This window comes from Ranitomeya variabilis, chromosome 4 (assembly GCF_051348905.1).
Source record: "Ranitomeya variabilis isolate aRanVar5 chromosome 4, aRanVar5.hap1, whole genome shotgun sequence".
In the NCBI taxonomy this organism is placed as follows: Eukaryota; Metazoa; Chordata; class Amphibia; order Anura; family Dendrobatidae; genus Ranitomeya; species Ranitomeya variabilis.
This window is the reverse complement of record NC_135235.1, coordinates 101,710,011-101,732,963: the sequence shown is the minus strand read 5'-3', so window position 1 is coordinate 101,732,963 and position 22,953 is coordinate 101,710,011.

The window sequence follows — 22,953 nt, the reverse complement described above, 5'->3', positions numbered from 1 at the left end:
CGCTTGTAAGGAGGGAGTAATGTCAGGGCTCTGAACATTTTTTTACCTTTTGTGCATTACTGCCCTTTTCAAAGATGGCGTCTTTGGTCTCATGTGCACTGTGTCTTCCTGCTATAAAACTCCACCCCAGCCTTCAGTCTGTGCTAGAGTATTCTGCCTTGCATCCAGCTCCTGACCTCTGATTACTCCCTGGCTATACACTTGCTCCTGTGAACCTGTGTGGTGATCCTGCTGCTCTGCTCTGAGTTCCTGCTGCATACACAAGTTTCCAGTAATCCTCCTTCATCTGCTGCTCGTGTTTACTTCCATCTGCATTTGCTGGACATGTAAGCTGTTTCTGCTCTGCAATAACCTGAGACTATTAACCAGGCCTGGTTGAGCTTAGATAGTTTCCTGAAGAATAACTGTGCTTCATAGACTTTCTGCTTGATTGCATTTTCCTCTGAAGTTTCCTATAGACTGCTAAGCTGCGTTTATTATTTGCACCAAGTGTTGTGGACTTGAGTTTCTCTCTGCACCTGTTTGAATCACCGTGTGATAATATAGACTTTACCACTTATAAAACTGTGTCCTGTAGTTGTGTTGTTCCACGCAAAGAGTCTCCTGAGTTATTCCCTATATGTTGTGAATTCTGTTCTCGAGCTCCCTCCTGTGGTTATGAATGGTACTTCGGCGAGTTCTGTTCATGGACTTCCTCTGGTGGCTGTGAGTGGAGCTGCTGGTTCTGAGATTCCTTCTCCAGCTGATCTCGTTCAGGCCTTGGCTGGCTGCTCTATTTAACTCCACTCAGATCGTTACTTGATGCCAGCTGTCAATGTCCTAGTACTGGTTCAGTTCACTTGGATCTTTCAGATGACCTGTCTACTTCAGCAAAAGCTAAGTCCCTGCTAGCTTATTTGTTACCACTGTGTTTTTGTCCAGCTTGCTATTATATTTAATCTTGTTAGCTGGAAGCTCTGGGATGCAGAGTGGCACCACCACGCCGTGAGTCGGTGCGGTGGTTTCTTTTGCACACTCTGCGTGGTTTTTTGTTAGTTTTTTATGCTGACCGCAAAGATACCTTTTCTATCCTCAGTCTGTTTAGTTCAGTCTGGCCTCCTATGCTGAAACCTATTTCATTCCTGTGTTTGTGACTTCCATCTTAACTCACAGTCAATATATGTGGGGGCTGCCTATTTCTTTGGGGAATTTCTCTGAGGCAAGGTAGGCTGTATTTTCTATCTTTAGGGGTAGTTAGCTCTTAGGCTGTGAAGAGGCGTCTAGGCAGAGTCAGGAATGCTCCACGGCTATTTCTAGTTGTTGTGATAGGATTAGCGTTGCGGTCAGCAGAGCTCCCACTTCCCAGAGCTCGTCCTGTATTGCTAGTTTGCTCATCTGGTCATTTCTAGTGCTCCTAACCACCAGCCCAACATAACAGTACAGCTGGCCCACAAAGTGTTAATGCATCTCAATAGAGGGATAAGAGAAGTTCTGAGACCATTTTTTTTTCTCTGCAGTGTGTTTTGTATTTCTTTTCCCCTTAACCTCTGGGTGGTTCAGGACACAGGTGTAGATATGGACATTCAAGGTCTGTCCTCTTGTGTGGATCAACTCACTGCAAGGGTACAAAGCATTCAAGATTATGTAGTTCAGAACCCGATGTTAGAACCCAGAATTCCAATTCCTGATTTGTTTTCTGGGGATAGATCTAGGTTCCTGAATTTCAAGAATAATTGTAGACTGTTTTTTGCTTTGAAACCCTTCTGGTGACCCCATTCAGCAAGTAAAAATCATTATTTCTTTGCTACGTGGCGAACCTCAAGACTGGGCATTTTCCCTTGTGCCAGGAGATCCTGCATTGCGTAATGTAGATGCGTTTTTTCTGGCGCTTGGATTGCTTTATGATGAACCAGATTCAGTGGATCAGGCAGAGAAAATTTTGCTGGCTTTGTGTCAGGGTCAGGATGAAGCGGAGGTATATTGTCAGAAGTTCAGAAAGTGGTCTGTGCTTACTCAGTGGAATGAGTGTGCCCTGGCGGCAATTTTCAGAAAGGGTCTTTCTGAAGCCCTTAAGGATGTTATGGTGAGATTCCCCACGCCTGCTGGTCTGAATGAGTCTATGTCCTTGGCCATTCAGATCGATCGACGCTTACGTGAGTGCAAAAATGTGCACCATTTGGCGGTGTTTTCTGAGCAGAAGCCTGAGCCTATGCAATGTGATAGGACCTTGACCAGAGCTGAACGGCAAGAATACAGACGTCAGAATGGGCTGTGTTTTTACTGTGGTGACTCCACTCATGCTATCTCTGATTGTCCTAAGCGCACTAAACGGTTCGCTAGGTCTGCCACCATTGGTACGGTACAGCCAAAATTTATTTTGTCCGTTACTCTGATTTGCTCTTTGTCGTCCTATTCTGTTATGGCATTTGTGGATTCAGGCGCTGCCCTGAATTTGATGGACTTGGAGTTTGCCAGGCGCTGTGGTTTTTTCTTGGAGCCCTTGCAGTATCCTATTCCATTGAGAGGAATTGATGCTACACCTTTGGCCAAGAATAAGCCTCAGTACTGGACTCAATTGACCATGTGCATGGCTCCTGCACATCAGGAGGATATTCGCTTTTTGGTGTTGCATAATCTGCATGATGTGGTCGTTTTGGGTTTGCCATGTCTACAGGTCCATAATCCTGTATTGGATTGGAAATCAATGTCTGTATCCAGTTGGGGTTGTCAAGGGGTACATGGGGATGTCCCATTGTTGTCTATTTCGTCTTCCCATCCTTCTGAAGTCCCTGAGTTCCTGTCAAATTACCGGGATGTATTTGATGAGCCCAAATCCAGTGCCCTACCTCCTCATAGGGATTGCGATTGTGCTATTAATTTGATTCCTGGTAGTAAGTTTCCGAAGGGCCGACTGTTCAATTTATCTGTGCCAGAACACGCTGCAATGCGGAGTTCTATAAAGGAGTCCTTGTAGAAAGGGCATTTCGCCCGTCGTCATCACCGTTGGGAGCAGGGTTCTTTTTTGTGGCCAAGAAGGATGGTTCTCTGAGACCATGTATAGATTACCGCCTTCTTAATAAAATCACCGTCAAATTTCAGTACCCTTTGCCGCTACTGTCTGATTTGTTTGCTCGGATTAAGGGAGCTAGCTAGATAGATCTTCGAGGGGCGTATAATCTTGTGCGTATTAAACGGGGCGACGAATGGAAAACAGCATTTAATACGCCCGAGGGCCATTTTGAGTACTTGGTGATGCCATTCGGGCTTTCTAATGCTCCATCTGTGTTTCAGTCCTTTATGCATGACATCTTCTGAAAGCACCTGGATAGATTCATGATTGTATATTTGGATGATATTTTGGTCTTTTCGGACGATTGGGAGTCTCATGTGAAGCAGGTCAGAATGGTGTCCAGGTCCTTCGTGCTCATTCCTTGTTTGTGAAGGGGTCTAAATGTCTCTTTGGAATTCAGAAGGTTTCATTTTTGGGCTTCATTTTTTCCCCTTCTACTATCGAGATGGACCCTGTTAAAGTTCAGGCCATTTATGATTGGACTCAGCCTACTTCTGTGAAGAGCCTTCAGAAATTTCTGGGCTTTGCTAATTTTTACCGTCGCTTCATCGCTAATTTTTCTAGTGTTGTTAAACCATTAACTGATTTAACCAAGAAAGGTGCTGATGTGGTCAATTGGTCCTCTGCGGCCGTTGAGGCTTTTCAGGAGCTGAAGCGTCGTTTTTCTTCTGCCCCTGTGTTGTGTCAGCCAGATGTTTCGCTCCCGTTTCAGGTCGAGGTGGATGCTTCTGAGATTGGAGCAGGGGCTGTTTTGTCTCAAAGAGGTTCTGATGGCTCTGTGATGAAACCATGTGCTTTCTTTTCTAGAAAGTTTTCGCCTGCTGAGCGCAATTATGATGTGGGTAATCGAGAGTTGTTGGCTATGAAGTGGGCGTTTGAGGAGTGGCGACATTGGCTTGAAGGAGCCAAACATCGTGTGGTGGTCTTGACGGATCACAAGAATCTGACTTATCTCGAGTCTGCCAAGCGGTTGAATCATAGACAGGCTCGATGGTCGCTGTTTTTCTCCCGCTTCAATTTTGTGGTTTCGTACCTTCCGGGTTCTAAGAATGTGAAGGCTGATGCCCTTTCAAGGAGTTTTGTACCTGATTCTCCGGGAGTTCCTGAGCCGGCTGGTATTCTCAAAGAGGGGGTAATTTTGTCTGCCATCTCCCCTGATTTGCGGCGGGTGCTGCAGGAGTTTCAGGCTGATAGACCTGACCGTTGCCCAGCGGAGAAGCTGTTTGTCCCTGATAGATGGACTAGTAGAGTTATCTCTGAGGTTCATTGTTCGGTGTTGGCTGGTCATCCTGGAATCTTTGGTACCAGAGATTTGGTGGCTAGATCCTTTTGGTGGCCTTCCTTGTCACGAGATGTGCGTTCTTTTGTGCAGTCCTGTGGGACTTGTGCTCGGGCTAAGCCCTGCTGTTCTCGTGCCAGTGGGTTGCTTTTGCCCTTGCCGGTCCCGAAAAGGCCCTGGACGCATATTTCCATGGATTTTATTTCAGATCTCCCTGTCTCTCAGAGGATGTCAATTATCTGGGTGGTTTGTGATCGCTTCTCTAAGATGGTCCATTTGGTACCTTTGCCTAAATTGCCTTCCTCCTCTGATTTGGTTCCATTGTTTTTCCAGCATGTGGTTCATTTACATGGCATTCCGGAGAACATCGTGTCGGACAGAGGTTCCCAGTTTGTTTCAAGATTTTGGCGGTCCTTTTGTGCTAAGATGGGCATTGATTTGTCTTTTTCTTCAGCTTTCCATCCTCAGACAAATGGCCAAACCGAACGAACCAATCAGACTTTGGAAACATATCTGAGATGCTTTGTTTCTGCTGATCAGGATGATTGGGTGTCCTTCTTGCCTTTGGCTGAGTTCGCCCTTAAGGCCGGAGACACACTGGTGCGAGAGACGGCCGAGTCTCGCTGGTTAAAAGCAAGCTGTGGCACCTGCATTCCGGAGCTGAGCGTGCAGCTCCATGTATTGCTATGGAGCCGCACGCTCCGCTCCAGAGTGCAGGTGCCACAGCTTGCTTTTAACCAGCGAGACTCGGCCGTCTCTCGCACCAGTGTGTCTCCGGCCTAATAATCGGGCCAGCTCGGCCACTTTGGTTTCGCCTTTTTTCTGTAATTCTGGTTTCCACCCTCGTTTTTCTTCAGGGCAGGTTGAGCCTTCGGACTGTCCTGGTGTGGATTCTGTGGTGGACAGGTTGCAGCAAATTTGGACTCACGTAGTGGACAATTTGACATTGTCCCAGGAGAAGGCTCAACGTTTCGCTAACCGCCTTCGCTGTGTTGGTCCCCGACTTCGTGTTGGGGATTTGGTTTGGTTGTCGTCTCATTTTGTTCCTATGAAGGTTTCGTCTCCTAAGTTTAAGCCTCGTTTCATTGGTCCTTATAAGATTTCTGAAATTATTAATCCTGTGTCATTTCATTTGGACCTTCCAGCTTCTTTCGCCATCCATAATGTGTTCCATAGGTCGTTGTTGCGGAGATATGTGGCTCCTATGGTTCCCTCCGTTGATCCTCCTGCCCCGGTGTTGGTTGAGGGGGAGTTGGAGTATGTGGTGGAGAAGATTTTGGATTCTCGTATTTCGAGACGGAAACTTCAATACCTAGTCAAGTGGAAAGGTTATGGTCAGTGTTGTGAACTCTGTTTTCAGGCTCCCTCTTGTGGTCACTGGTGGTATGGTGTGACTTTTGCTTTGGGCTCCCCCTGGTGGCTTTGTTTGTTATCCTGCTGGTCTCTGGCTATCAGCTGGTTCGTTATCCTCTGGGAGGTTCCTATATAGCTCTGTTTTACTTCCACTTGTTGCCGGCTGTCGATGTAATCAGTGCTACTCAGATTCCTTCTGACTACCTTGCTCCAAGTCCATCCAGGACAAGCTAAGTTTTGTTTGCTCATTTTTTGATCAGCAGTGTTTATCATGTTTTCTTGTCCAGCTTGCTAAAATGTGATTCCCTCACTTGCTGGATGCTCTAGTGGACTGAGTTTCTCCCCACACACCATTAGTTGGTGCGTGGGTTCTTGAAATCTCAGGATGGATATTTTGTAAGGGTTTTTTATTGATCGCATAGACCCCTGCTCTATTTTCTGCTTTCTAGTACTAGTGGGCCTCTTTTGCTGAATCTGATTTCATCCCTACGTATGTGCCTTCTTCTTACTTCACCGTTAATATTTGTTGGGGGCTTCTATATCTTTGGGGATTATTTCTCTGGAGGCAAGCGAGGTCTTTCTTTCTCTTTAGGGGTAGCTAGTTCCTCAGGCTGGCTCGAGACGTCTAGGAATTTTTTAGGCACGTTCACCGGCTACCTCTATTTGTGTTGGATAGGTTCAGATTTGCGATCAGTCCAGTTACCATCTCCCTAGAGCTTGTCCTTAGTTTATTCACTTGCTGGTCTATTCGTGATCCTCAGCCACTAAGGATCATAACAGGTCAGGAGGATAATTCCTGGGTAGTTGCCTCTGATGTTCATGCTGCCGATCTTGTTCGTGCCTTTCATTTGGCTCGTCCGGAGCGGCCTGGAGGCTCTGGTGAGGGTTCGGTGACCCCTCCTCAAGGGGGGGGGTACTGTTGTGAATTCTGTTCTCGAGCTCCCTCCTGTGGTTATGAATGGTACTTCGGCGAGTTCTGTTCATGGACTTCCTCTGGTGGCTGTGAGTGGAGCTGCTGGTTCTGAGATTCCTTCTCCAGCTGATCTCGTTCAGGCCTTGGCTGGCTGCTCTATTTAACTCCACTCAGATCATTACTTGATGCCAGCTGTCAATGTCCTAGTACTGGTTCAGTTCACTTGGATCTTTCAGATGACCTGTCTACTTCAGCAAAAGCTAAGTCCCTGCTAGCTTATTTGTTACCACTGTGTTTTTGTCCAGCTTGCTATTATATTTAATCTTGTTAGCTGGAAGCTCTGGGATGCAGAGTGGCACCACCGCGCCGTGAGTCGGTGCGGTGGTTTCTTTTGCACACTCTGCGTGGCTTTTTATTAGTTTTTTATGCTGACCGCAAAGATACCTTTTCTATCCTCAGTCTGTTTAGTTCAGTCTGGCCTCCTATGCTGAAACCTATTTCATTCCTGTGTTTGTGACTTCCATCTTAACTCACAGTCAATATATGTGGGGGCTGCCTATTTCTTTGGGGAATTTCTCTGAGGCAAGGTAGGCTGTATTTTCTATCTTTAGGGGTAGTTAGCTCTTAGGCTGTGAACAGGCGTCTAGGCAGAGTCAGGAACGCTCCACGGCTATTTCTAGTTGTTGTGATAGGATTAGCGTTGCGGTCAGCAGAGCTCCCACTTCCCAGAGCTCGTCCTGTATTGCTAGTTTGCTCATCTGGTCATTTCTAGTGCTCCTAACCACCAGCCCAACATAACACTATAATTATTACAGTCACACTATACAACTTTGCAATAAAGCTATAGTGTGCGAAATGAATAGGGAAAATGTGAATTTGGAGGAAAATATTTTGGCATGGTGGGGGGGCCCCATTTGAAAGTTCGCACTGGGGCCCATAACTTTGTAGTTACGCCCCTGCGTCAATGCATACTTTTTATTTATTTCATTAGCTTATATAGCGCCATTCATTTCACAACACTTTACAGACATCATTGTCCTGCAAACAAGGCTCCGAAAAGATCCCATGTCACATCATCCTGAATGTATGGTTTTCATCATGGGCTCGAGACTTGTTCACAGAAATACACTGCTCAAAAAAATAAAGGGAACACTTAAACATCACAATGTAACTACAAGTCAATCATACTTCTGTAAAATAAACCCATCGAGTTATGAAGCAACACTGATTATGAATCAATTTCCCCTGCTGTGTTGCAAGTGTAACAGACAACAGTTAGAAATGATAGGCAATTAGCAAGACAACCCCTATAAATGAGTGGTTTTACAAGGGGTGACCACAGATCATTTCTCTGTTCTCATCCTTTTTTGGCTGTTTTTGTCACTTTTGCATTTTGTCATTGCTCTCACCCCTAGATGTCCTGTACAGTAACATGAGGCATTGTCTACAACCCACAGAAGTTGCTCAGGTAGTGTAGCTCATCCAGAATGGCACATCAATGCAAGCTGGGGCAAGAAGAGTAGCTGTGTCTGTCACCAGTGTCCAGAGCATGGAGCAGATACCAAGAGACAGGCCAGTACACAAGGAGAAATGGAGGGGGGCGTAGGAGGGCAGCAACCCAGCAGCAGGACTGCTACCTCCTCCTTTGTGCAAGGAGGAACAGGAGGAACAGTGCCAAAGCCCTGCAAAATTACCTCCAGCAGGATACTAACACCCACGTGTCTGCTCAAACTGTCAGATTCAGACTCCATCAGAGTGTTATGAGGGCCTGTCATCCACAAGTGGGTGTTGTGCTTACAGCCCAACACCATGCAGGGCGATTGACATTTGTCAGAGAACAACAAGATTGGCAGATTCAACACTGGCGCCCTGTGTTCATCACAGATGAAAGCAGGTTCACACTGAGCACATGTGACAGATGTAACAGAGTCTGGAGATGCCATGGAGAGCGTTCTGCTGCCTGCAAGATTCTTCAGCTTGACCGGTTTGGCAGTGAATCAGGAATGGTGTGGGGAGGCCTTTCTTAGGAGAGCTGCACAGCCCTCCATGTTGTCATGCTCACGCCCTGACTGGTGGGCGTGAGTTCGGGGGGTTTGTGGCCCCACTGCGCCACAAACCAGACTACCCTGGAAGGGGTGTGGCTATGACAGCTGCCTGGGTTTTCACTGGAGCCTCTGATGGTGAGGTCAGGCTTGTGCAGCAGGCAGCTGCCAGGTGCTACTCCAGGGTGGTATCTGGCTGTGGCTGCTGATCCCAATTGGGAGACAGGAACACTAGGACAGGTGCAGGCATCAGGCAGGACTGGCAGAAGAGCATGGCTGAGACACGGGGCTGGCAGAGACATGGCAGAGAATACAGGGCTGGCAGCCACGGCAGAGAACACAGGGCTGGCAGGCACGGCACAGAACACAGGGCTGGCAGGCACAGCACAGAACACAGAGCTGGTTGATGTGGTGTATGAAGGAACAGGTAGGGACCTGTTCACACTGGAGGTGCAGATACGGATATGTAGTATGGAGGAACAGGTAGGGACCTGTTCACACAGGAGGTGCAGGAACGGATATGAAGTATGGAGGAACAGGTAGGGACCTGTTCACACAGGAGGTGCAGGAAAGGAAACAAGCAGAAAGGAATGAGGTATGAAGGAACAGGTTGGGACCTGTTCACACAGGAGATGCAGGTACGGAAACAAGCCAGAAGGAAAGTAGAAAGAAGGAACAGGTTGGGACCTGTTCAGACTGGAAGAGAACCGCAAGGCTGCGGATAGGAGCGGTAGAGCAGCAAGAGATTGCGCAGCAATAAAAGCTAAGCAGAGCAGAACCACAAGGAATATGGAGAGGAGCTGCAGCAAGAGATTACTGCAGCTGCAGAAGCTAAGCAGAGCAGAACCGCAAGGAATGCGGAGAGGAGCTGCAGCAAGAGATTACTGCAGCAGCAGATGATAAGCAGAGTAGAAAGGAGGAGAACTGCAGGACTGCGGAGCAGAGGTAAAGCCACAAAGGTACAGAGCAGGCAGAGCCGCAAGAGTGCAGAGTGTAAGCAGACTGAGAACACGAGGAAAGACACAGCAGGGAAGGAAGCCACAGACAAAGAGACCGGGATAAGACTAAGTTCTGACAAGGAAATGGAACAAGACAAGAAACAAGGACAAAGACACAGGGGCCAGGATATTCTGCCTCCTGGAGGGCGGAAAACAAGATCAAGGCAAGGGAAGGAGAAAAGTCTCTAGAGAGGGAGTAACACAGAGCAAGGCCTGGCAAACTCAGAAGCTAAGCACAAACTGAGCTAACACATTGCACAGGCCCAGTCCACTGGGTGGAGCTGCACTAAATACTGGAGGCCTCCTGGAAATTGGTCAGGAACAGATTAGACAGATGCACCTGATTTCTATAAGTACCAGAGAGTTCAGGCACCGCCCCTCTATGCACACAGCCAGGAAGCATGCAGAGAGCAGAGACACAGAATATGGAGCTGGCGAGAAACAGAAATCGCAACATGACCTGGAGCAGTGGGTAAGATAGTGTGAGAGATGAGAGGCCATGTCGTGATGCCAGCAGAGTTGTGACACATGTGCTAGCCTGAGGTACCCTGACTGCCAGTAGATGCCAGGATGAGATCCTTAGACACATTGTGAGACCATATGCTGGTGCGGTTGGCCCTGGGTTCCTTCTGATGCATGACAATGCTAGACCTCATGTTGCTGAAGTGTGTCAGCACTTCCTGCATGATGAAGGCATTGATGCTATGGACTGGCCTGCCTGTTCCCCAGCACTGAATCCAATAGAGCACATCTGAGACATCATGTCTTATTCCATCCACCAACGCCTCATTGCACCACAGACTGTGCAGGAGTTGACTGATGCCTTAATCCAGGTCAGGGAGGAGATCCCTCAGGATAACATCCACTGCCTCATCAGGACAATGCCCAGGCATTGTAGGGAGGTCATATAGGCACATGAAGGCCACACATACTATTGAGCATAATTTCCTTATCTTGAGGCATTTCCACTGAAGTTGGATCCGCCTGCAATTTGATTTTCCACTTTGATTTTGAGCATCATTCAACTCCAGACCTCCATGGGATATTAGTTGTGATTTACATTCATCATTTTTAGGTTTTATTGTTCTCAGCGCATTCCACTATGTAATGAATAAAGATTTGCAACCGGAATATTTCATTCAGTGATATCTACGATGTGGGATTTTAGTGTTCTCGTTATTTTTTTGAGCAGTGTATATAACACATCATTCCCTGACATACACTGTGATGATATATGTATGCTGCTCAGAAGTCCACTTTTTACTTTCTTCTTGTCAGATTAGCATTTGCACCCCCATCCCTCAATTTTTTTTATCACTCTTGTCTTGAAAAATGCATTTAAGTGTGGCATTTTTGTGTCAGTCAAGGAGTTCATCCTCTCTAGGACATAGGTTACACTCTAGATATTCCCTCTGTACAGTGTCCCCAGGTTATAAACCTGTTTTCAGTGACGCTCATGAAATTATTTACTGACATTCAGTTCCACAGCTGGCAAACATTTTCACAGACACTTCCCCTCCCCCCTTGATCAGCTGCAAGCTGAGATCATGAGCTGGTCATGTCATAAAACTCTTTGGATTGCATTTTTTCTGATAATAACCGGCTACCTGTTCTTTTTCCTTTCTGGAACATGATTGATTTCAAGATATAAGATCTTGACACTGTGCAGAATGATTAGGGAAGTGAGTATTGTTAGTGACTATATCATCATTTTTATGCAGATTTTCCAACTCCAAGTTGTATAAACCTGAATGCTTATTGGATGAAGCAGGTCAGGTGATATGTAGTTGTGCAATGATGGAGGGTGTAACCTAAGGACTTGAGTGTCTCAGTTAGGGCCTTGTCCTGGTCTTCCCTTATTCACAGTGATGTTGCTTGACACATGATAAGGTTCTAATACTAGAGACAGGTTTGGATCAACCCGATGGGTCCAACTTGTCGTGGTAGGATGGCTTCTATGCTTTTTGTAATCAAAATAGTGTTAACTAAGTACCCTATGTGATTTTCATGTACTATTACTATTTACTTATTTACTTACAGTTGGGTGCATGCTCATTTTGTTTTTTTGCTTCTTTTCTTGGGTTTTGTCAAGTAGATGCGGCTCGCCGAAGGATGTTATGCAGCCCGTGAAGCTCTCATGGAGATGCCTACCACTTTGTCCAGTATTCAAACATATTCACATCTTCATCGGGACTGGAGCAGAGGAGAGTGTGTCGGCCCGGGCCCCTACATGCAGCTGCATGATGAGGTGAGCATGCTGCTGACTACATTACACTGCTACCGACACCTCAGCACCGCAGCGCCACAGAGGAAGAGAGATGGCTCAGCCAATAGTAAGTGCTCCATCAAGGAGCCAAAGAGTAAATGCTCTATCAGCCATAAAGATTTTCGTACAGTATATTGCAGGACACTACTGGCATAATCAGAATAGTTTAACTATATATCACTATTGCTTAAACCACTTATATATAACATTGTGAAACACTTAAAGGAAATGTGTCATCACTCATCACTAGGGTTGAGCGAAACGGATTGTTCATTTTCATAAGACGCCGACTTTTGGCAAAGTCGGCGTCTCATGAAACCGAGCTGATCCCAGCGTTGCATCGGCCATGCGGTACGCGACTTTCGCGCCAAAGTCGCGTTTCAATGACGCTAAAAGCGCCATTTCTCAGCCAATGAAGGTGGATGCAGAGTGTGGGCAGCGTGATGACATAGATCTCAGTCCCCACCATCTTAGAGAAGGGCATTGCAGTGATTGGCTTGCTTTCTGCGGCATCACAGGGGCTATAAAGGGGCGTTCCCGCCGACCGCCATCTTACTGCTGCTGATCTGAGCGTAGGGAGAGGTTGCTGCAGCTTCTTCAGAAGCAGGGATAGTGATAGGCAGGGTACATAAAGCTGCAAACCGCTTGTGCTGTAGCGATTTCCACTGTCTAACACCACCTTTTGTTTGCAGGGACAGTGGAAGCTACATTTTTTTTTCCTCAGCGCTGTCGCTCATTGGGCTGCCCTAGAAGGCTCCCTGACCCTGATAGCTGCGTTGCTGTGCCTGTGTGTGTACAACGCTGTGCAAACCAACTGCTTTTTTCAAAGCACAAATCCTGTATTTCCTTCCTTTCTGCACAGCTATCTTGTGTGTTTGTCCACACTTTTGTGTGCAGCAGTCCTTTTTCTAGCTGCCTGCCATACTTTTCAGAGATAACTGCAGGGAGATAAATCTTGGCAAGTCTGCCTCCGTGCCAGTCCTGTGTGTGGCATCTGTCTCTCATTGTGTGGCACCGAAAAAACCACTGTGTGATACTTGGCCATTTTTTTTTTTTTGTCTAAATTCTCCCTTTTCCAAAAAAAAAGTTAGTGGGAGATAAATCTTGGCAAGTTTGCCTCCGTGCCATTGCTGTGGGTGGCATCTCACTCTCATTGTGTGGCACCGAAAAAACCACTGTGATACTTGGCCATTTTTTTTTTTTTGTCAAAATTCTCCCTTTTCAAAAAAAAAAAGTTAGTGGGAGATAAATCTTGGCAAGTCTGCCTCCGTGCCAGTCCTGTGTGTGGCATCTGTCTCTCATTGTGTCCCACCGAAAAGCAGTGTGTGTGTAATACTGGGCCTTTTTGTTTTTTTGGTGGTAAATTCTCCCTTTTTTAAAAAAAAAATTGTTAGTGGGAGATAAATCTTGGCAAGTCTGCCTCCGTGCCAGTCCTGTGTGTGGCATCTGTCTCTCATTGTGTGGCACCGAAAAAACCACTGTGTGATACTTGGCCATTTTTTTTTTTTTTTTTGGTTAAATTCTCCCTTTTCAAAAAAAAAATAGTTAGTGGGAGATAAATCTTGGCAAGTTTGCCTCCGTGCCAGTCCTGTGTGTGGCATCTGTCTCTCATTGTGTCCCACCGAAAAGCAGTGTGTGTGTAATACTGGTCCTTTTTGTTTTTTTGGTGGTAAATTCACCCTTTTCAAAAAAAAAAAATAGATAGTGGGAGATAAATCTTGGCAAGTCTGCCTCCGTGCCAGTCCTGTGTGTGGCATCTGTCTCTCATTGTGTCCCACCGAAAAGCAGTGTGTGTGTAATACTGGGCCTTTTTGTTTTTTTGGTGGTAAATTCTCCCTTTTTAAAAAAAAAATAGTTAGTGGGAGATAAATCTTGGCAAGTCTGCCTCCGTGCCAGTCCTGTGTGTGGCATCTGTCTCTCATTGTGTGGCACCGAAAAAACCACTGTGTGATACTTGGCCATTTTTTTTTTTTTTGTTTAAATTCTCCCTTTTCAAAAAAAAAATAGTTAGTGGGAGATAAATCTTGGCAAGTCTGACTCCGTGCCAGTCCTGTGTGTGGCATCTGTCTCTCATTGTGTCCCACCGAAAAGCAGTGTGTGTGTAATACTGGGCCTTTTTGTTTTTTTGGTGGTAAATTCTCCCTTTTCAAAAAAAAAATAGTTAGTGGGAGATAAATCTTGGCAAGTCTGCCTCCGTGCCAGTCCTGTGTGTGGCATCTGTCTCTCATTGTGTCCCACCGAAAAGCAGTGTGTGTGTAATACTGGGCCTTTTTGTTTTTTTGGTGGTAAATTCTCCCTTTTCAAAAAAAAAAATAGCTAGTGGGAGATAAATCTTGGCAAGTCTGCCTCCGTGCCAGTCCTGTGTGTGGCATCTGTCTCTCATTGTGTGGCACCGAAAAAACCACTGTGTGATACTTGGCCTTTTTTTTTTTTTTGGTTAAATTCTCCCTTTTCAAAAAAAAAATAGTTAGTGGGAGATAAATCTTGGCAAGTCTGCCTCCGTGCCAGTCCTGTGTGTGGCATCTGTCTCTCATTGTGTCCCACCGAAAAGCAGTGTGTGTGTAATACTGGGCCTTTTTGTTTTTTTGGTGGTAAATTCTCCCTTTTCAAAAAAAAAAAATTGTTAGTGGGAGATAAATCTTGGCAAGTCTGCCTCCGTGCCAGTCCTGTGTGTGGCATCTGTCTCTCATTGTGTGGCACCGAAAAAAACACTGTGTGATACTTGGCCTTTTTTTTTTTTTTTTGGTTAAATTCTCCCTTTTCAAAAAAAAAAAATAGTTAGTGGGAGATAAATCTTGGCAAGTCTGCCTCCGTGCCAGTCCTGTGTGTGGTATCTGTCTCTCATTGTGTCCCCCCGAAAAGCAGTGTGTGTGTAATACTGGGCCTTTTTGTTTTTTTTGAGGTAAATTCTCCCTTTTAAAAAAAAAAATAGTTAGTGGGAGATAAATCTTGGCAAGTCTGCCTCCGTGCCAGTCCTGTGTGTGGCATCTGTCTCTCATTGTCTGGCACCGAAAAAACCACTGTGTGATACTTGGCCATTTTTTTTGGGGGGGGGTTAAATTCTCCCTTTTCAAAAAAAAAATAGTGGGAGATAAATCTTGGCAAGTCTGCCTCCATGCCAGTCCTGTGTGTGGCATCTGTCTCTCATTGTGTCCCACCGAAAAGCAGTGTGTGTGTAATACTGGGCCTTTTTGTTTGTTTTTGTTAAATTCTCCCTTTTCAAAAAAAAAAAAATTAGTGGGAGATAAATATTGGCAAGTCTGCTTGAGTGCTGCTCCTGTGTGTGCCATCTGTCTCAAATTATTGGGGCACAGAAAACCGAGTGTGTAACATTGGGCCTGATTTTCCTTTCAGTGTCAGGCAAGTATAAAGGTATATATAAATTCTACAGAAGTTTGAGTTCACCTTATAAGTTGTTTTACAGTAACAAATAGCGTTACTTTGGTTACGTTTTGCAAACAATGAGGAAGTCTAGTGGAAGAGGTCGTGGCCGTGGGCGGTCATTGTCAGCTGGTAATGATGGTAGTGGTGGTGGAGCATCAGGTGGTCGTGGTAAAAGCAGTACAGCACCTAAGTCTCGAGTTGTTGAGCCAAAAACGTCGTCTGCCTACACAAGGCCTCGAACGCTCTCTTTTCTGGGAGTAGGAAAACCACTTTTGAAGCCGGAGCAGGAGGAACAAGTATTGGCTTTCATTGCTCACTCTGCCTCTAGCTCTTTCGCCTCCTCCTCGGAAAGTGCCAAATGTCAGAGCAGTGCATCATCAGTGGATGCTCCCGGTCAGGAACAAGTCGCTTCCTTGTGTCCTTCACCCAGAACAACAGTGAAGGATGCGTCAGTCGACACAACAGGTTACTCCATGGAGCTCTTTACACATACCGTTCCTGGGTTAGACAGTGAAACAGTTAACAGGCCATGCCCATTAGAAGTTGAATCGGACATGGAGTGCACAGATGCACAGCCACAGCCAGATTACTATGCTGTTCCTTTGACTCAGACAAGAACATTGCCCTTGCAGTGTACTAAGGCAGAATCAAACCCAGCGGAGATTATGGTGCCCCGTCACGAACGCTATACCACCGGCTTACACGGTGACACAGACGAAGTTGCACACGACATAGAAGAGGAGGTCATAGATGACCCAGTTGTTGACCCCGATTGGCAGCCATTGGGGGAACAGGGTGCAGACGGCAGTAGTTCTGAAGTGGAGGAGGAGGAGGAGCCGCAGCAGGTATCAACATCACAACAGGTTCCATCTGCCGGGCCCGTATCTGGCCAAAAACGCGTGGCAAAACCAAAACCAGTTGGAGGACAGCGTGGCCATCCGGTTAAAGAAGCTCAGTCTGCAATGCCTGAAAAGGTATCCGATAGTAGAAAGAGTGCAGTCTGGCATTTTTTTAAACAACATCCAAATGATCAGCGCAAAGTCATCTGTCAAAAATGTTCAACTACCTTAAGCAGAGGTCAGAATCTTAAAAGTCTAAATACAAGTTGCATGCATAGACATTTATCCACCATGCATTTGCAAGCCTGGAATAACTACCAAATGTCCCTAAAGGTTGCAGCACCCTCGGCCAATGAAGCTAGTCAGCAACGCTACATCCCTTCCCTCACTGTAAACCCACCATTTCCCGCACCACCGGCAGTATCTGTGCAGCTTTCGTCGCCAGGCCAAAGCAGGCAGGGAATCACCAGGTTTGCAGTAGGAAACACTGCATGTAGGGCACCGGCAAGAATACCATCTCCAACCCTCTCTCAGTCTGCCATGTCCACCGGCACCACCGCTAGTTCCACGATCTCCAGCTCTCCAGTCCAGCTCACCCTACATGAGACTCTTGTTAGGAAAAGGAAGTACTCATCCTCGCATCCGCGTACACAGGGTTTGAACGCCCACATTGCTAGACTAATCTCATTAAAGATGATGCCCTACCGGTTAGTTGAAAGCGAAGCTTTCAAAGCGCTGATGGACTACGCTGTACCACGCTACGAGCTACCCAGTCGGCACTTCTTTTCTAGAAAAGCCATCCCAGCCCTCCAACAGCATGTTAAAGACCGCATCGTCCATGCACTCAGGCAGTCTGTGACTACAAAGGTGCACCTGACAACAGATGCATGGACCAGTAGGCATGGCCAGGGACGTTACGTGTCCATCACGGCACACTGGGTGAATGTGGTGGATGCAGGGTCCACAGGGGACAGCAATATTGGGACAGTTCTGCCTAGCCCACGGTCAAGGAAAGATTTGGCTGTAGGCGTTCGCCCCCCCTCCTCCTCTTCCTCCTCCTCCTGCAGAAGCGAGAGCTCGTCCACAGACCGCAGTCGCACATCCACTCCATCCGCAGCTGCCACTGTTGCACACCAGGTGTGCCATTATGGGGCAGCTAGTGGCAAGCGTCAGCAGGCTGTATTGGCAATGAAGTGTTTGGGTGACAACAGACACACCGCGGAAGTTCTGTCCGAGTTGTCCAGCATACGACATGTTTACACCTCCCCCAATGGGAAAAATCCACCCAGGGGGCCGTTGTCTCGCCACTTGGCGCAAGCACCCGTTACAGTGCTGTTTGTCTGAATAGGTGGGTGTGCTCGCTTTTGGTCGACGGCACTGCCACTGGATCCCTCATAGTACAATGTAGTGTCTCTGGCGGTGGTGGTGCGCACCCAACGTCAGACACACCGTTGTAACATGAGGGGCCCTGGGGCGGTACCACCGGCCACAAGAGAGTCCCCCCCCCCAGCTCAAACTGTGCTCTACCACGTGCAAAATTATCTCGCACAGCTCCACCAATGTTTAGTCTATGCACTGACATCATTCAATGCCTGGTACTGACAAACAATACCAATTTGTTTGCATCTATGATGCTAGTTAAAGTAGTCTGGGGCAGTGTCCTAGATTGACACCAGTAAATACTAATTTACTGCAAATTACTTTGTCATAAAGTCTGCAGATGAGCCCACCCCAGTACCTAAGCATGCCACCCTTTTTTTACTTATAGTTGTTTTGCGAGACATTAAATTTTTTTTTTTTTTGGAGTACTAACTGTGTCAGACACTCCTTGCAATCCTCCTCCACTGACCACAATACTGCCTGCCTGTGTATCCATGTAACCGATTTTAAACTGCCATGCCTGCCTATTGTTAGTTATTTTAGGCCTTTGATAGCCTGTCTGCGGCCCCTACTTGCAATCCTCCTCCACTGACCACAATACTGCCTGCCTGTGTATCCATGTAACCGATTTTAAACTGCCATGCCTGCCTATTGTTAGTTATTTTAGGCCTTTGATAGCCTGTCTGCGGCCCCTACTTGCAATCCTCCTCCACTGACCACAATACTGCCTGGAGTGCCTGCCTATGTATCCATGTAACCGATTTTAAACTGCCATGCCTGCCTATTGTTAGTTATTTTAGGCCTTTGATAGCCTGTCTGCGGTCCCTACTTGCAATCCTCCTCCACTGACCATAATACTGCCTGGAGTGCCTGCCTGTGTATCCATGTAACCGATTTTAAACTGCCATGCCTGCCTATTGTTAGTTATTTTAGGCCTTTGATAGCCTGTCTGCGGCCCCTACTTGCAATCCTCCTCCACTGACCACACCAATGCTGCCCGTGTACCCCTGGAACCTATTTAAAAGTTCATAGAGCCTAGTTATATATTTTATTTACTATTAATAAGGCCATGATGGACTACGCTGTACCACGCTACAAGCTAACCAGTCGACACTTCTTTTGCGAGAAAAGCCATCCCAACCCTCCACCAGCATGTAAAAGACCGCATTGTCCATGCACTCTGGCAATCGGTGAGTATAAAGGTGCACCTGACAACAGACGCATGGACCTGTAGGCATGGCCACGGAAGATTACGTGTCCATTAAGGCGCAATGGGTTAATGTGGTGGATGCATGGTCCACAGGGGACAGCCTACTAAGTCTGTCTGCAGTCCCTAATTCAAATTGTCCTCCACTGTCTAAATCGGAGCTTCCACCTTCTGGCTTTCGGCCTATAGTATCAGATATTAAACTGCATTTGGCCTTCAACTTTGGTTACGGCCTACTAACGGTGTCTGCCCCTCCCTGGTGTTGTCCTCAACTGAATAAAGCTGAGCTTCTACCTTCTGGCTCTCATTAAGTGCTGTGTTTTAAATAAAAAAATGGTGGTTAGGGCCTACTAATGGTGTCTGCTCCTGCCTGGTGTTTGCCCTCAACTGAATACAGCTGAGCTTCTACCTTCTGGCTTTCGGCCTATAGTATCAGATATTAAACTGCATTTGGCCTTCAACTTTGGTTACGGCCTACTAACGGTGTCTGCCCCTCCCTGGTGTTGTCCTCAACTGAATAAAGCTGAGCTTCTACCTTCTGGCTCTTTTATAAAGCTTTTTTTTTTTTTTTTTTTAATTGCTGGATGGGGCCTAATACCTCTGTTTGCTGCTCCCTGGTGTTTATCCTCAACTGAATAAAGCTGAGCTTCTACCTTCTGGCTCTCATTAAGTGCTGTTTTTAAATAAAAAAATGGTGTTTAGGGCCTACTAACGGTGTCTGCCCATGCCTGGTGTTGTCCTCAACTGAATGAAGCTGAGCTTCTACCTTCTGGCTCTCATTAAGTGCTGTGTTTTAAATAAAAAAATGGTGGTTAGGGCCTACTAACGGTGTCTGCCCCTCCCTGGTGTTGCCCTCAACTGAATACAGCTGTGCTTCAACCTTCTGGCTTTCGGCCTATAGTATCAGATATTAAACTGCATTTGGCCTTCAACTTTGGTTACGGCCTACTAACGGTGTCTGCCCCTCCCCGGTGTTGTCCTCAACTGAATAAAGCTGAGCTTCTACCTTCTGGCTCTCATTAAGTGCTGTGTTTTAAATAAAAAAATGGTGGTTAGGGCCTACTAACGGTGTCTGCCCCTCCCTGGTGTTGCCCTCAACTGAATACAGCTGGGCTTCAACCTTCTGGCTTTCGGCCTATAGTATCAGATATTAAACTGCATTTGGCCTTCAACTTTGGTTACAGCCTACTAACGGTGTCTGCCCCTCCCTGGTGTTGTCCTCAACTGAATAAAGCTGAGCTTCTACCTTCTGGCTCTCATTAAGTGCTGTGTTTTAAATTAAAAAATGGTGGTTAGGGCCTACTAACGGTGTCTGCCCCTGCCTGGTGTTTGCCCTCAACTGAATACAGCTGAGCCTCTACCTTCTGGCTTTCGGCCTATAGTATCTGATATTAAACTGCATTTGGCCTTCAACTTTGGTTACGGCCTACTAACGGTGTCTGCCCCTCCCTGGTGTTGTCCTCAACTGAATAAAGCTGAGCTTCTACCTTCTGGCTCTTTTATAAAGCTTTTTTTTTTTTTTTTTTTTTTAAATTGCTGGATGGGGCCTAATACCTCTGTTTGCTGCTCCCTGGTGTTTGTCCTCAACTGAATAAAGCTGAGCTTCTACCTTCTGGCTCTCATTAAGTGCTGTTTTTAAATAAAAAAATGGTGGTTAGGGCCTACTAACGGTGTCTGCTCCTGCCTGGTGTTTGCCCTCAACTAAATACAGCTGAGCTTCTACCTTCTGGCTTTCGGCCTATAGTATCAGATATTAAACTGCATTTGGCCTTCAACTTTGGTTACGGCCTACTAACGGTGTCTGCCCCTCCCTGGTGTTGTCCTCAACTGAATAAAGCTGAGCTTCTACCTTCTGGCTCTCATTAAGTGCTGTGTTTTAAATAAAAAAATGGTGGTTAGGGCCTACTAACGGTGTCTGCTCCTGCCTGGTGTTTGCCCTCAACTGAATACAGCTGAGCTTCTACCTTCTGGCTTTCGGCCTATAGTATCAGATATTAAACTGCATTTGGCCTTCAACTTTGGTTACGGCCTACTAACGGTGTCTGCCCCTCCCTGGTGTTGTCCTCAACTGAATAAAGCTGAGCTTCTACCTTCTGGCTCTTTTATAAAGCTTTTTTTTTTTTTTTTTTTTTAAATTGCTGGATGGGGCCTAATACCTCTGTTTGCTGCTCCCTGGTGTTTGTCCTCAACTGAATAAAGCTGAGCTTCTACCTTCTGGCTCTCATTAAGTGCTGTTTTTAAATAAAAAAATGGTGTTTAGGGCCTACTAACGGTGTCTGCCCATGCCTGGTGTTGTCCTCAACTGAATGAAGCTGAGCTTCTACCTTCTGGCTCTCATTAAGTGCTGTGTTTTAAATAAAAAAATGGTGGTTAGGGCCTACTAACGGTGTCTGCCCCTCCCTGGTGTTGCCCTCAACTGAATACAGCTGTGCTTCAACCTTCTGGCTTTCGGCCTATAGTATCAGATATTAAACTGCATTTGGCCTTCAACTTTGGTTACGGCCTACTAACGGAGTCTGCCCCTCCCCGGTGTTGTCCTCAACTGAATAAAGCTGAGCTTCTACCTTCTGGCTCTCATTAAGTGCTGTGTTTTAAATAAAAAAATGGTGGTTAGGGCCTACTAACGGTGTCTGCCCCTCCCTGGTGTTGCCCTCAACTGAATACAGCTGGGCTTCAACCTTCTGGCTTTCGGCCTATAGTATCAGATATTAAACTGCATTTGGCCTTCAACTTTGGTTACAGCCTACTAACGGTGTCTGCCCCTCCCTGGTGTTGTCCTCAACTGAATAAAGCTGAGCTTCTACCTTCTGGCTCTCATTAAGTGCTGTGTTTTAAATTAAAAAATGGTGGTTAGGGCCTACTAACGGTGTCTGCCCCTGCCTGGTGTTTGCCCTCAACTGAATACAGCTGAGCTTCTACCTTCTGGCTTTCGGCCTATAGTATCTGATATTAAACTGCATTTGGCCTTCAACTTTGGTTACGGCCTACTAACGGTGTCTGCCCCTCCCTGGTGTTGTCCTCAACTGAATAAAGCTGAGCTTCTACCTTCTGGCTCTTTTATAAAGCTTTTTTTTTTTTTTTAAATTGCTGGATGGGGCCTAATACCTCTGTTTGCTGCTCCCTGGTGTTTGTCCTCAACTGAATAAAGCTGAGCTTCTACCTTCTGGCTCTCATTTAGTGCTGTTTTTAAATAAAAAAATGGTGTTTAGGGCCTACTAACGGTGTCTGCCCATGCCTGGTGTTGTCCTCAACTGAATAAAGCTGAGCTTCTACCTTCTGGCTCTCATTAAGTGCTGTGTTTTAAATAATAAAATGGTGGTTAGGGCCTACTAACGGTGTCTGCCCCTCCCTGGTGTTGCCCTCAACTGAATACAGCTGTGCTTCAACCTTCTTGCTCTCATTAAGTGCTGTGTTTTTAAAAATTGGTGGTTAGGGCCTACTAACGGTGTCTGCCCCTGCCTGGTGTTTGTCCTCAACTGAATACAGCTGTGCTTTAACCTTCTGGCTCTCATTAAGTGCTGTGTTTTTAAAAATTGGTGGTTAGGGCCTACTAACGGTGTCTGCCCCTCCCTGGTGTTGCCCTCAACTGAATACAGCTGAGCTTCTACCTTCTGGCTTTCGGCCTATAGTATCAGATATTAAACTGCATTTGGCCTACTAGTGTGGTTGGGCCCTTGAAACACTGTCTGCTGCTCTTGGGGTTGCTACTCCACTGAACAAAGCAATGCCGCCTGTTTAGTCCTGTTACCAATTTTGAACTGCATTTAGCCTACTTTATTCTTTGGCCCTATATCTGTTTCCTCCTCATCCTGCCCATTGCCCAGCCACTGCTAGATGAGTCTGCTGGTACATTGACCTAGACCACTACATTCCCCTTGCACTCTACACAGCCAGAATATGACCCTGCTGAAAGTAAGGTTCCCCTTCCCGCATGTTATACCACCTTACACAGGGACAAAGAGGAAGGTGCAGATGAAAGTGCAGGTTCCTTCATCAGGTGAGGGGGGCATACTCGTTGGCGACGTCACTGGCACAGGGCCCCTCAGAGTACGCAAAAGTGTCGCTGCTGGTGGGAGGCGCCCCCGCCATGCAAACACACCGCCGCACTTTGAGGGGCCCTGTGCCAGTGCCAATGCGAATGAGTGGGCCCCCCCTGCTTGCTCAGGATCACAGCACTTGCAACGTTGAAATACTTACCTCTCCCTGCTCCACCGCCGTGACGTAGTCCACGTTTCCTGAGCCC